Raw genomic sequence first — 14,092 nt, forward strand, 5'->3', positions numbered from 1 at the left:
AAGGGATTGAGTCATGAAGATTCAGAGCATCCAGATCACTATACGTAGATTAAAAAAAAAAAGAAATTGGTGGATAGATTATAGAGATTGACGAGTAAAAGAATGAATGAAAAATGAGTAAATAGATAGATATGTTTTTTCCCTTTTCATTCTGAAGTACAATTGTACTAGTATAAAGAAAGCGCACTTTCTTATGAATAAATGTTATGAACCTGCGAACAAAATAGATCTGTGTTAAGTCCATGCATGGTAAGTCATAGAGATAATACACCTCGACGGTGTAAATACATACCACCAATACAATAAGTGCGACATGGACCTATCATAAGATGTATAAAGAAAATTATGTATTAAAAATATGATTAAAGCAAGCATTTCTTGGTTTTACTTTTTTTTTTCTACCTACAACTGTTGTGGGACGAGACTCAAATTCAAGCTCGCTGACCTTTTGACCCGAGCTACCGCAGAATGGAATGCAGGCCCTGGAGGAAGTCTCAGGTCACTGACGCCAGCGCGCATTCTCGCAAAGAGAGACAGAGAAAGAGAGGGAGAGAGAGCGAAAGAGGAAGGGAGAGTAGACCGTGGACTTGCGTCTTCAGTTTCAACGTTGGCTGTCTTGCCGCTGTGGGCTCTGTGTCAAAATATCATTATTGTGCGTTTATACTATCAGTTATTTGCACTTGAATATGAATAATTCCGCATTATTTATCGCTGATACTCTGCTACCGACTTTTTCTCGTCATTCTGAGGGTATTATGTGCGCACAACGGTCTAACAGAAGTTACCTTTAAACCCAATGCAAATATCAGAATGTCGTGACGTTATAATTTTTTACATACATGACACATAGCTTAGATAAGGAATGTTGATTGATCAATCTATCAATAAAATAGCATCGAATAACTAGCAGTTCTGAGGGTATTCTGTGCACACATTCTATCTCATAGAAGTTAATAAATGCAAGTATTCAGAATGTCGTGACAAGATTTATATTTTTATAACACATCTTATAGATTAAATAAGGAATTGATCAATCAATCGATAAAATAGCATTGAATAATTGGCAGTTTGCAATTCAATATGTATACTGCAGCCCTTGGCGAAGATGAAATATTAAATTCTACTGAAGCACTAAACATATGCTGCAAGAAATTGCTGATGGCTGTATGCACGTCAAAACTGCCAGAGCTTAGCTTAGCTCATCCTTGGCGGAAATCTCAAACCTTGACACGGGGCACCTGCCCCCTTCCAAGTCAACGTTGAACCCTAACTCCAACAGAAGAACGCCACATCCATCCCGAGCTATAAATACGACGACTTGTTGTTTGCGTCGTTCTAATACACCATGGACCTACATGAATACACCAACTGACCAATGTGATTGGCGCAAGTAACAGACGAGCTAAGCTGAACCTCCTTGGACATTTGTTACTTACGCCTTGTTCATATTTTACGAGGATTTGCGCCCTTTAGCTAAATTACGATCAGATCTGTTTGTGTAGATTACCATTCAGGATTCTGATAAAGTGCATTCATTTCATATCCATGTATTCACACCTTCATTGTTCGTACATCTTCCAATCACTTCTTCCTGGCTACGCTGGGTATTCCTCTTTGCAGAATGATACACTTCCTTATCATTATCTGGTTGATTAATGCTGAATTTGGAAAGCTTAGTGCACTCAATCATGTAATACATGGATATCTATTCGTTCAACACTACTTTGTATTGATATTGTTCATTTTACACATGACTCGTTTTTATGTTGTTATTGTTGAATTTTTGCGTATCATGTCTATTATGTAGGATGGAGTTGAATTATGTAGAAATGGGGTCTCGGTTCTGAGTCTTTACTCCCAGCTCTGTGCAGAGGAAGGAAAGCAGGCAAGCAAGGCATTTCCACATCAATCAGGCCTGCCTCGAGTTATGAAGAAACTTCACTTTTTAAGGCCTCTCTTGTATTATGGTTAAGTTGAAAATCCCAGCCAACGAGACATTTTGCTGCGAGTCACTCTTTCAATATTCATCCATTCCACTGGGATTTTTACAAATGTAAATGCAGGACAAACTTCCCCTTTTTTTCTTACAATTTTTTTTTTCTTCAATCTAGTCTGCTCTAGGAATGCAGTTTGTTCTGCTCTTGTAAGTGTACGTGCAATGCGAAATCAACCAGAATCCTAAATGGGTAGAGTGCATGACATTATTCTGAACTGGTGATGATGATGATGACTTATATGCGAGTATACAAAAATGTTGCTATATGCATGCGCTATTATCAAAGCTGGGAGCAACGCTTTTTGTTTTGAAATTACTTTCTTTGACTTTTAAAGCTAATGCATGCACGCGCACACCTACTTATCTCTGCGATGTTTTGCAGACAGTATATTCGGAAAGTAGAAAATACATATCATTGTTTTATACTGGCAGCGCATCTGCCACAGGCAATGAACAAGCATTATATCTTGAAGCCGTTAGAATTTAGGGTATTTTTATGCGAAAAGATTGGATAGAACTGTAATGTATTGGCGTGTATGCAAATTTGAAGGAAGCGGGAGAGAGAATCTGGGGAAAAAGCCAACAAGCCACCCTATGTGTACACCCAAACACTGTCAACCATGACTGTAAATGACTACATCTCGCTTCTCACACTCTACAGTTGGTAAAATCATTAGCAAAGTGGATTATAGAAATTGATTCGATTTTGGAGCTCCTTGCGATGACATAGCGATATCAATTATGTCTTTATAACTTATAGACATATTCTCAAAGGCGTAATTCACGATAGAGAAACCAAAAATTACTCGTGGAGCAGAAAAACGAAACATTCCTTTGTTGCTATTCTTTTGAGACATTTACACGCTATGATTTAAAGCTTTCAAAGAGATGCTTTCACCATATCCTGTCTATTCATCTATATTTAGTTTACAAGAGTGGAGTGTTCACACTGAGCATGAGGGAAGAGGGTGAGAGAAGGGAATATATTTCACACGAGATGTTAGAGCTTGCAGTGTTTGACGAGAGTGAAACAGAAAGAGCGGAACCACCACACTTCCTGTTAAGGCTATAGGCCATCACCCTGTCAGTATTAGATGATCGACAACTCTTGTATTATCCACTTTCCATCGCCTTTGTAAGCTGGCTGAAGTTAACATGCCTTTGTTGTAGCCCCTGTGAATGGCTTTCCTGTCTGACGTTTCTTCTTGCTATGCTTTCACTTTTCTTTTATTTTTGGTGTGTAGTCATTTTACATGTCACTGGACAACTGACCTGACTCTGTGTGACTGCTGCAGTTAAACATAATTATGTTTGTCAGGGACACATCTATATTGTATAAAATGATAATTGGAGAATAAGAAGACTTGCGGATGAAATGATTGACAATGTGTTTTCGTGTTTGTTTGTTTGTTTGTTTGTTTGTTTGTGGCAGTTGGAATATTTATGACATTTATTCAGAATCATTACCCTATAATACGACAACGCGTAAAGGACTCTGCATGGATGCTGACACATCGAAATTATGAACGGGGGTAGGGGGAGGGACTTCTGACAGCGATACATTTATTAGAATGTGTTTATGTTCTATTTATTTTGCCCATCATGTGGCAAACTGTGCCACTTTTATCATTTCTTTTTGTAAAAGGAAAGGTTTCTTCTCTGTGGCACAATTCCAGTTCCTCATGCACTGTGCTATGACATGTGCTATGTTTAGTGTTCGTGTACAGGAAGTGTTGACGGATGAATTTACTAGGTTGATGATGATCATATCATGATTGCACATCCTCTTTTTCTTCACTTTTCATTTGATGCAGAATTCACTCCTGATTCTAGTACGACGAAATCCTGTTCACCAATCACCGAGGAGATTCTCACCTTCAAACCAGGTGAGCACGGTCGTGTGCGAATGAGCTTCTTCTTTTTTTTGAAGCTTTTATTCTTTTCTTTTCTTTCTTTCAGCAGTATGATGCTCCCATGGTTTGCATTGCTATAGAACCTCGACGACGACAGAAATAAAGGCGTTCTTCTAAACTAAACCAAGCAATTACCCAGACTTTGATTTTAACATATTTGAAAATTCAATTACTAGTTATCAAATGGAGAAAATAGAAAAAAAAAAGGGCATTCAAAGGAAAATAAAAAAGTCCAACCTTTTGAAAACATTCCAGTTCTGGGCCCCAAAAGTTGATATGATAGCAACTCTTTCTAGAATTGCAACTGTCATGGTAACGATGAGAATCCAGCTTCCTGATTGGCTGTTGCTATTGGAAGTTGCCATTCCAGCAAGGGTTGACATCCTAACATGTTTTATGAAACGGGGCCCTGGTGAGCATAAACGTGTCTTTTGTTGAGTAGGCATCTTTTCCTTGATTTTTGTAATTACATTAATCACACCGATGAACGGACCAGCACAAAAAACACTTTTTAAGTATATAAGATGATTGCATGACTATATTGAGACCACTTTAGATTAGTTTTTGCTGTTGTTTCGAGGTTGTCTTATTTTTTTTTTTTGTTACAACATGGGGTTCTTTAACTCTGCATGGGTTTTGAGTAGACAACGTTTAATATGAACATGTGTTCATGGTTGAGACAGAAATCGCACCATCTAATTTTCTTGAAAACGGACCTGAAAAGATAGACCTTGCAAAGGAAAGAAGGATAAGAAGTAGTAAGCTAATGCTTTACTTCAGTGTCATATCCTGTAACTGCTGATAATTATTAAAATAGGTCACGGCAAGTCCGCCTGTTTTGTCCTGTGTTTCCCATAGTGTTCCAGACGAAAATGTAAGCTGATGCTGATGTCGAAGTCATGAAAATGGACGAACTTTTTGTAGTTATTCATCAGGAGTTCCATTTCAATAACGATGTAAGACCATGTTACCAATGGAAAACTAAATCAATGCATAACATATGCCTCATAATGACGTACTCAAAAGCACAACAATTTGAATGAAATCTTATATGACTGAATATTCTGTATTCAGGTATAATAACGATTGAGTCACTTTTGAACGTAATATGGTATGCAATTACGTGACAGATAAACAGTAAATGGGAAAAATATCTGATATACGACGAAGGACTGTTGTGTAACTTTTCATAAGATAGTTTGCCTGCTCTCAAATCTTTCCATCTTGCATGTTTTCACATTTTCCTTTCATAAAAACAAAGCCTATGGTTATGCAATTAGATATGTTTCTTTGTTATCCTCCTGTCTTTTATTGTAATAAAGACGACGCCAGCATTCAGATGTTACATCACTTAGCTGTCATGCTAGACTCTCTCCTTTCGGATTCCCCTTGATTATCATGAAACCATAAATATTGCCACCTTTAAAGGACAAGTCCACCTTCAGATACATGTGGCTTGAGATAATGCAGCAATATAAGTAGAACGCATCAGTGAAAGTTTGAGGAAAATCGCACAATCCGTTCAAAGGTTATGAATTTTTTAAAATTTCTATGCACTCACTGCTGGATGAGAAAAATACTACAGTTGATGGTGTCACACGCGTAGAACGATAATTATATAAAGAAAATATAAAGACAATTCCACTTTTTTTTTTGGAAGTACACACTCCCTCATCTTCTTACTGACATATGTTAAGGTATGATTTATTGCTCCCCCTGCCTTCTGAAAGAGGCAAGTCATGTGCTCTTCTATTGTGAGAGAAAGTGAAAATAGGTTAAATTTTCTTTATTTGCGGTTTACACAGAAATATCACAAACTGTAGTGGTCTTATCATCCAGCGATCGCGGACTTGAAACCATATACAAAATTGATAGCTTTTGAACGGATTGACCGATTTTACTCAAACATTCACTAATGTGTTCTATGATATTGCTGCATTCTCTCAATCCACATGCTTATGAAATTGAACTTGTCCTTTAACGCATGAGGATCATTAGCAAAAAAAAAAAGTCCACGTTCATTGCTGATTTTCTTTGTTTGTTTTGTTATTGAAGGTTCGCTGAGTTCTTGACAAGAGGAACAAGATAAAATCTTTTCAAAGACTTCTGTTTTTTTACGTTTTCTCTCCGGGTCGCTTGAGAGGAAAGTAACATTAGCCTTCAGGAAAACATGGAAGTGAAATTAATTCCAAGAATTTTGTATTTTTGTTTCACTCGAATTGTCATAGGAATAATGTTGATGATAATATTCCATCTTTACATAGAATCATGTGGATTTTGCAAGGTTCGCAAAATGTATGCTATATCGTTATCATCGTTCTCTTCCCGCGGAATGGCTTCATGGCTGTTCCCCGATTCTATTTGGCGCGATTTCGACATGGACCAATTTATCACACTGTGAAAAATTGTGGAGGAACCCAATGTTGTTGTTTTTTTTTTTAGGGCTTCTCACTGTTCAGTAAAGAGGCCGATAATTAGAAATATATATTTATAAACCACAAGAAACCACCAGCCTATTAGTATATTGTATTAGTAACTAAATATTATTTGCTGTGCTCTTCGGTATAGCATCGTTTTGATTTATCATTACATTTCGTCTGGATTGTTAGCCTTTTTAGCTCACCTGAGCCGAAGGCTCAAGTGAGCTATTGCGATCGTCCTTCGTCCGGCGTCCGTCGTCCGTCGTCCGTCGTCCGTCGTCCGTCGTGCGTCGTGCGTCGTGCGTCGTGCGTCGTGCGTCGTGCGTAAGCTTTTTACATTTTCATCTTCTTCTTGAAAACCCCATGACCGATTTTCACCAAACTTGGCAGGTAGCATCCCTAGGGGAATAGGATCTCAATTTGTTCAAATGGGCACCATGGCCCACCTGGGGGCCCCAGGGGGGCCCATGCAAACCCCTTAAAAATAAGGAATCTGTAAAAATCTTCTTCTCTAGAACCAGAAGTGATAGGGCTTAGTTAATACTATGAATTAGTACATTGATGACTGTAGTTTCAAGTTTGTTCATGGGGGAATCAGGGGTGCCCCCCCTTGTGACCCAGGGGAGGGGGCTTTGGAGGGGTCCTAATGGGGCCTAAATTGTACATTTTCATCTTCACTTTGAGATCCCCATGTCTGATTTTCACCAAACTTGGTAGGTAGGTAGCATCCCCAGGGGGATAGGATCTCAATTTGTTCAAATGGGCGCCATGGTCCACCTGGGGGCCCCAGGGGACCCAAACCCCCTAAAATTAAGGAATCTTTAAAAATCTTCTCTAGAACCAGAAGTGACAGGGCTTAGATAATACTATTAGTTAGTACATTGATGACTGTAGTTTCAAGTTCGTTCATCATGGGATTGGCGGAATCAGGGGTGCCATCCCCCCCCCCCCCTTGGGATCCAGGAGAGGGGATGGGGATGGGTCCTAATGGGACCTGAATTGTACATGTTCATCTTCTTTTGGAAAACCTCATGATGAATTTTGACCAAACTGAGCAGGTAGCATCCCTAGGGGGACAGAATCTCAATTCCTTCAAATGGGCACCATGTCCCTCTTGGGGGCCCCTAGGCGCCCCCCCCCCCCCCACATTAAGGAATATTTAAAATCGTCTACTCTAGAACCAGAAATGGTAAAGCAAAGTTAATACCATGAGTTTGTACATTGATGACTTTAGTTCCAAGTTTGTTCATTGCAGATCCAGGGCTGCCTGCCCCCCCCCCCCCCCCCCTCCACCCTGGAGTTGAGGAGGGGGGATCCATATATGCAGACCTAAGTTTCCAATGTTCTCAGGTAAGAGTGTGCAAGAATGCATGGAAGGTGAAATTGCGATACTCAGGTGAGCGCGTGACCCCCGGGTCTCTTGTTAAAATTCTGGATTGCTATTTTGGTAGTTTTTTAAATAAAGCTTCATTTATACACAAAGTATGGTGGAAAGAGACATTGCTCATGCTTGCTTTCTTTGTAGAATACTCTCCCTCGAGAAATTAATGAAAAAAAAATGTTAGGTCAGATAAAGCGTTCAAATAATCTTCATAGGTATATGTTTATATTATATTAGCATGTAAATGATTTTCCTTTTAATTTTTTGATATGACTTTTGCACTGTATAGTTGTTCCTTAATATCTCTATTAGTGTGTAAATATTGCTCTTACTTTTGATGAGTGCACGTTTACAATTCTCCCGAGGCTATAACATAAGATTGTCCGGCTAGTCAGCATGGCAAATAAGATTCGTATATCGACTTACAATTACACAACCGTTTACGCCTACCATTACATGAAACGCAGAACGGATTTTTTTTTTTGTGTGTAATCTATTGGACGAGTTTTGCTTGTTTTCACCATCGTATAGCAAAAAAAAAAAAAATTCTTTACTTTCAGTATATAGATAGAGAACCCCATATAAGGAGGGGTTGCCGTGCGACAGTGATCTGCGAGAGTAGAATTGTTTTCGTCATTTACTCAGTACCTTCTTGTCAATCACCACATGTCAATCATCTGCCACTAGATTCTATACAGAATGATGGAAATTTGATTCTTACCACACAGGGGATTTATGTCTTGGTTAAGACTTTATGTGGTTCCGCTAGCTTTATAGTAAGTCAATACATACAAAAAGAAGTTTATTCTCCCTCATTATCATTCGGGCCCTTATACAAGGCCATACCCTTATGATAGATATAAGATTATTGGCGTCATAAGTATGTATAACCTTCACAGTACCATGTGTTAGTTTAGGTGCCGCCGTACTCGTTACCATTATTACTGTCATTAATGGAAGTCATAATTAGTTTTAAAAATTCAAACTCCAATGAACTGTCCCAGAACATCAGAATTTTTATTGCATAATTTCATGCGGCAGTGATATCTTGCTTTAAGGTAATATCAAATTGACCTCGTGGATTGTAGGTGTGGAAAGTTATGTTTAATCAATATCGCTTTCTCAGTAATAGAGATTGTGTGTGAATTAAAAAAAAAAGTATATTCGAAAAATTCGAACTCTACAGAGGGTTCATTCATGAAAAAGTTATAACGTGAAAAAGAAAAACACTGTGGCGTTGTCTGTGGCGTTCTGACTGTTTGGTAATGCTCAGTAACGTATACGTTATTCGATTTGATTATTTAGTTATTCGTATACCCTCTTGATTATGTAACAATGATCACAGCATAATCTCGCAAAAGCGATGGAAATTGCTCAGCAGACTTGTGCTAAGTCTAGAGTACGATGTCGTTAGTGTCAAGTGTCTTGGGTGAACTGCAAAGGTCTGTCGTTGAACCCCCAGTGGGTTTAGTCTTATGTCCTGCTTTGAGTTCCCATGTTTGCTTGACTCAACGACTTGCCTGTATACGCACCTGACATGTGTGTGTTTAAAGTTGAACCGGGCACCACTGGAGCGGCTGCACTTAGCTCATAGACCGGCACGAGTTATCAGGCCAGACAGAACATGGACAAGCACAATGTGATTGACAGTTAAAATGCCCTCAGGCAATGTAAAATGCAGCGTTGACGTCCGAAGCAAGCGAATTCTGTGGCGTGCGTGAAACAAGCTGTGGATCATTATGCGAGTCCAGTTATGTTTTCCCTACCAGAGTAGGAAGGAGCGCGTGAAAGTGTAAGCTTAAGTGAATGATTAAAAAAGTATAAAAAAAGAAAAGAAAAAAGAACCAAAAAAAAAAACCCAAACAAACAAGGAAACAAAGAAATAAAATAAAATAAAACAGAAACAAAACAAACAAACGAAAACAGAACAACAGAACAACAACAAACGTAGAAACAAACGAACAAAGAGCCCTGTAAAAATGTCTTTTACCGTGTTCAGAAGAACAAGAAATTCATGATATCGGTTTTGTGTCCTCTGTTTTTCATTCTAGTCTGATACTTCCTGAAGAATATTTTTGTGTTTTGAAGGAGATTCTCAGCACCAAAGATTCACCGTGACTCTAAATCAATTCTTTTCACTTCCAGTCTTTGCCTGAGAGATTAGAGAGAATGGTGGAGGTGGTGGGTGGATGTGTGTGTGTGTGTGTGTGTGTGTATGTGTGCCTTCCTGGCTAGTAATCCTTGTGGGAAAACAGTTCAAACAAAGTCAATGCATCAATTTGATTCCTCAACATGCATGACAATACACGCTAGGTCAAATACACAGTCCCCCCCCCCCCCCCCACACACACACACACAAGTCCATGCATGAGGAACGGAGTAGGCCTAACACTTACGACTAATGTTTTTTTTTTCTTTCCATCATCATCGCCATTGTTTTGACAAGCTAGTTTTAGTTAGTATAGGCCTACAGAGTACAATCTGAAGAAAAGACCGGAAGTAGTTTCATCGAACTTTGACATGAGTTAACGTTATTTTTCAATACTTTATCTTAATACCAAACAGTGCTACTATACACAGTCATATAAGCTGAACTGAGGATGATTATGAATTTGTCACATCTCTCCCACTGATCTGTGCACCACAAAATATTATGAAAATCACGGTTAAATCCATATAACTTAGCGACTATAGTATACAACTTTTTAACCACAATAAGTGATTATTTTACGGTTCTGCTTCGCAGCGAATTAAATGAATTCGCAAAATCACAGAAATTAAGGGAGATAAGTGTGTAGATCAGTGGGAAACTTACAACTGTATAGGAGGAAAGGGAATCATTCATTCATTTCAATTCTCTCAACATTCTGGAGCCTAGCTAATATACTATGTTGTTTGGAAAAATCTGCGAACTGGAACATTGATCGTAACTTTCTTCTCCTAGGTCTGATTTTTATGAAACCTGTACATTAATCTTGGTTGCTGATATTTTTTTTTTCCTGTGTTCACTCCCCCAAATTGACTCGCATTTCAAAGGAATGGAAATGGCAAACGACTTTTAATCAGGCTCACACTCACCAGCGAGAATCTAGATTTAAGATAAGGTCGATCAGAAAGAGATCACGAGCGCCACGGTCAAGCATAATCAAAATGCGTCATGAATTTCATAGGAATAAACAGGCAAAAACCTTCCAACTTCCATGTCGTACGTAGTTCCTTGAAACATTAATTAGATGTCATGGATATTACTTTGTTGTTCAGAATAATGTTCTAAACGTATATCAATATAATGCACTCGGGGATGAACTGTATTGATCTGCATTATTCTAAACTTGTTTCTCTTTTGTTATTTTGTTATTGATATTCTAAACCATGCGTAATTTAGCTTTCGAATTGGAGACATAATGTTTTGCTTGAGACTCACTCCAATGAATTGATTTGAATTTCATGTGCCCAACTAGTTACACTCTACAGGGAAATGCGTGTTACATCACGACTATCATGGTGACCGTTTATACATCAGTTATTTTTACCAGGTTTGGAAAGTGAATATTCATGTTTTGTATCACTTGGCTTTTGTTATAGGTTGAAGGACCACCCATCAGAGACAAACTTTTATAATTGTCTCTTTCTTACCATAAGACCACAGCAATACGGATGGTGTTGAAGTGGATTTAAAGTTCCCTTTGGCCAACGTATATATAGAGAAAGACATGTGAAAAGGTTAAGGAATGTGAATATTCATGTTCGTATCACTTGGCTTAGGTGGAAGGACCACCCAATCAGAGGCAAACTTTTAAAATTGTCTCTTTAAAGTCTTATCATTAGACCACAGCAATACAGAGGGTTTTGAAGTCTTAAAGAGCGGATTTAAACTTCCCTTTGGCCCATGTATATAGAGAGAAAGACACGTGAAAAGCTGTGAAAAGCTGTGTTTTGATAAACGCTTAGTGGCTTGGACCGCCATTTGGCTTCCTTGTTTGTTCGGGAAAGTGCGGTTTGAACATCACCATTCAGATGGCAGTGTATACAGAAGGGAAAATGGTTGACTTTTCTGGCAACGTAATAACAAGAGAGGGTTGGATAGAGAGAGGGAGGGAAGAGAGAGAGAGCGTCGTGCCACCATGTCCGTCAGGCGGCTTGTCACACTGCATCCAGGAGTTTCTTCTTCTAAAGGAAGAGAGGTGCATACATTCACTTCTTTGTCGAACTTTAGGTTGCCTTATTATCTCGAAGGTATATAGTAACCCACAAGTGCAAAGCGTTTCTAAAAGAAGGAAGAGACAAGGAAAGAGGGACAGCGGTATGGGTGGGTGATGGGGGGGGGGGGGGGGCTAGTGGAGGGGGTGGTGGGTAAGAGGGGTTTTTTGAATTAAGATCCCGGACCATCTCTCGAAACGGATGAAATTAAATTATATACTGTATGCCGGATCTGCGGGAGAACAAATTGTTGCACACACACACACACACACACACACACACACAAAGAAAGCAAGACAAAATAAGCAGCATTATCTCAAATGTTAGTTCTTCCAAGGAGCTATTAATAGCTCCTTGGTTCTTCATGTTCTGTGCGTGTGTGCCTGTGTGTATGTGGTATGTACGTACGCATCCCAGATTGTCTTGTGTATCAACTTCATTTCCAAGCTATTGTATACCGGCATCATGATACAGCATTCACAACATGTACTATACCATGTATACTGTGAGCTTCGGATCCCGTACAAACTGCATTTTTTTTTTTTTTTTTTAATGATAGAAAGGGGCAGCTGTTTATATGCTTGTATACGGCTGTTTAAGCCCTTTGACCCTAAACTTTGTATTCAGAACTCGTATGAATAAACGCCTCTGTTCACAACTGCGCTTCGAGTCGACACGATTCTACAACCTATCGCGCAGACGTGAAAAGTGCGTTGACGTCGTGCTATATCGATTCGCAATATCGAAAGTGTGAGTTTCTGTTCGTTTTCGTCCAAAATTGCGCCCAGTCGACCATTAATTTAATATCCGCAGATGGGGGAACAAAATGCAGAGCGTGACACTACAAAAAACGTGAGCCCCTCCCTCCCCATCCCTTTCTTCTTTTTTTTTTTCTTTTTTTATTATTGGTAAGAACGTTTATACTTGTACGGTAGACGTATACGGTGAAGGAGTTGCTTCTTCACATTGTTCTGTCCCACCCACACAGAATATAATGAATCACATCTTAGATTACCATTATTACTAAAGCTTGACATGATTACAAGCGTTGGTGTGTTTAACTGGAGCCGTCCTCACGTGCATGGACACAGCATAGATTTTTCACCAGCGGCATGAAGAATATTGCATTGTTTCCGTGTTGTACACTGTGACCGAAGGCATGCAATTTCTGTGTGTTTCTTTACTTTAATTCCTCTCCCCATTTCCTCTTGCCCCTTTTGATCCTACCCTCGATGTCGTCATCATCTTTAATCCGACGTCGAGATGCATATCAGGATTCAGAAATAAATAATTGGCGCACTCCGATGTGATATTTTCATCCTAATTCCAGCGGAGGTCAGTGCGAATTGTTTTGATGTCACAAATCACGTGGCCGACTCGTCTCCCGTAACGTGACTGCGGAGGAGTATGGTGGAAAGTGAGGAAAGGTTTAAAGAAACAGGAAACACATTTCCTTTAAAGGGAAGGTAAACCCAAAAAGCAATGTGGATTGAGTGAAAGCAGCAACATGAGTATAACACATCAGTGAAACTTTGAGGAAAATCGGACAATCGATGCAAAAGTTATGAATTTTTAAAGTTTTTGTGTTGAAACCGCTGGATGAGGAGACTACTAGAGGATATGACGTATGAGTGGACAACAATACGAAGAAAATATAAAGGAAATTCAACAAAAATTCACTTTTCTAGAATTATGAAAGAGCAATGGACCAACCTCTTTCAGAAAGCAGGGGGAATAATTGCTACCCCTAACAGATGTCAATATCAAGTTGATGGAATTTGTAATTTTCATGAAAAATGGATTTTTGTAGAATTTTCTTTATATTTTCTTGGTATTGTTGTCCACTCATACGTCATAACCTCTAGTAGTCTCCTCGTCCAGCGGTTCCAACACCAAAACTTTAAAAATTAATAACTTTTGCATCGATTGTCCGATTTTCTTCAAACTTTCACTGATGTGTTCTACTAATGTTGCTGCTTTCACTCAATCCACATTGCTCTTGGGGTTTATCTTCCCTTTAATGACACCAGTATGAGGCAAAATTATATCAACACGACACGTTTTCCGATTATATCAGCACTTTCATTGCGAAGCCCTAAGGTAAGAAATATGCAATTGCTTTTTCAAGGTCAGTATACTAACGAGGACCGCAATAATCATTAATATAATATACTTAACTAAA

This window comes from Diadema setosum, chromosome 2, assembly GCF_964275005.1.
Source record: "Diadema setosum chromosome 2, eeDiaSeto1, whole genome shotgun sequence".
Lineage (NCBI taxonomy): Eukaryota > Metazoa > Echinodermata > Echinoidea > Diadematoida > Diadematidae > Diadema > Diadema setosum.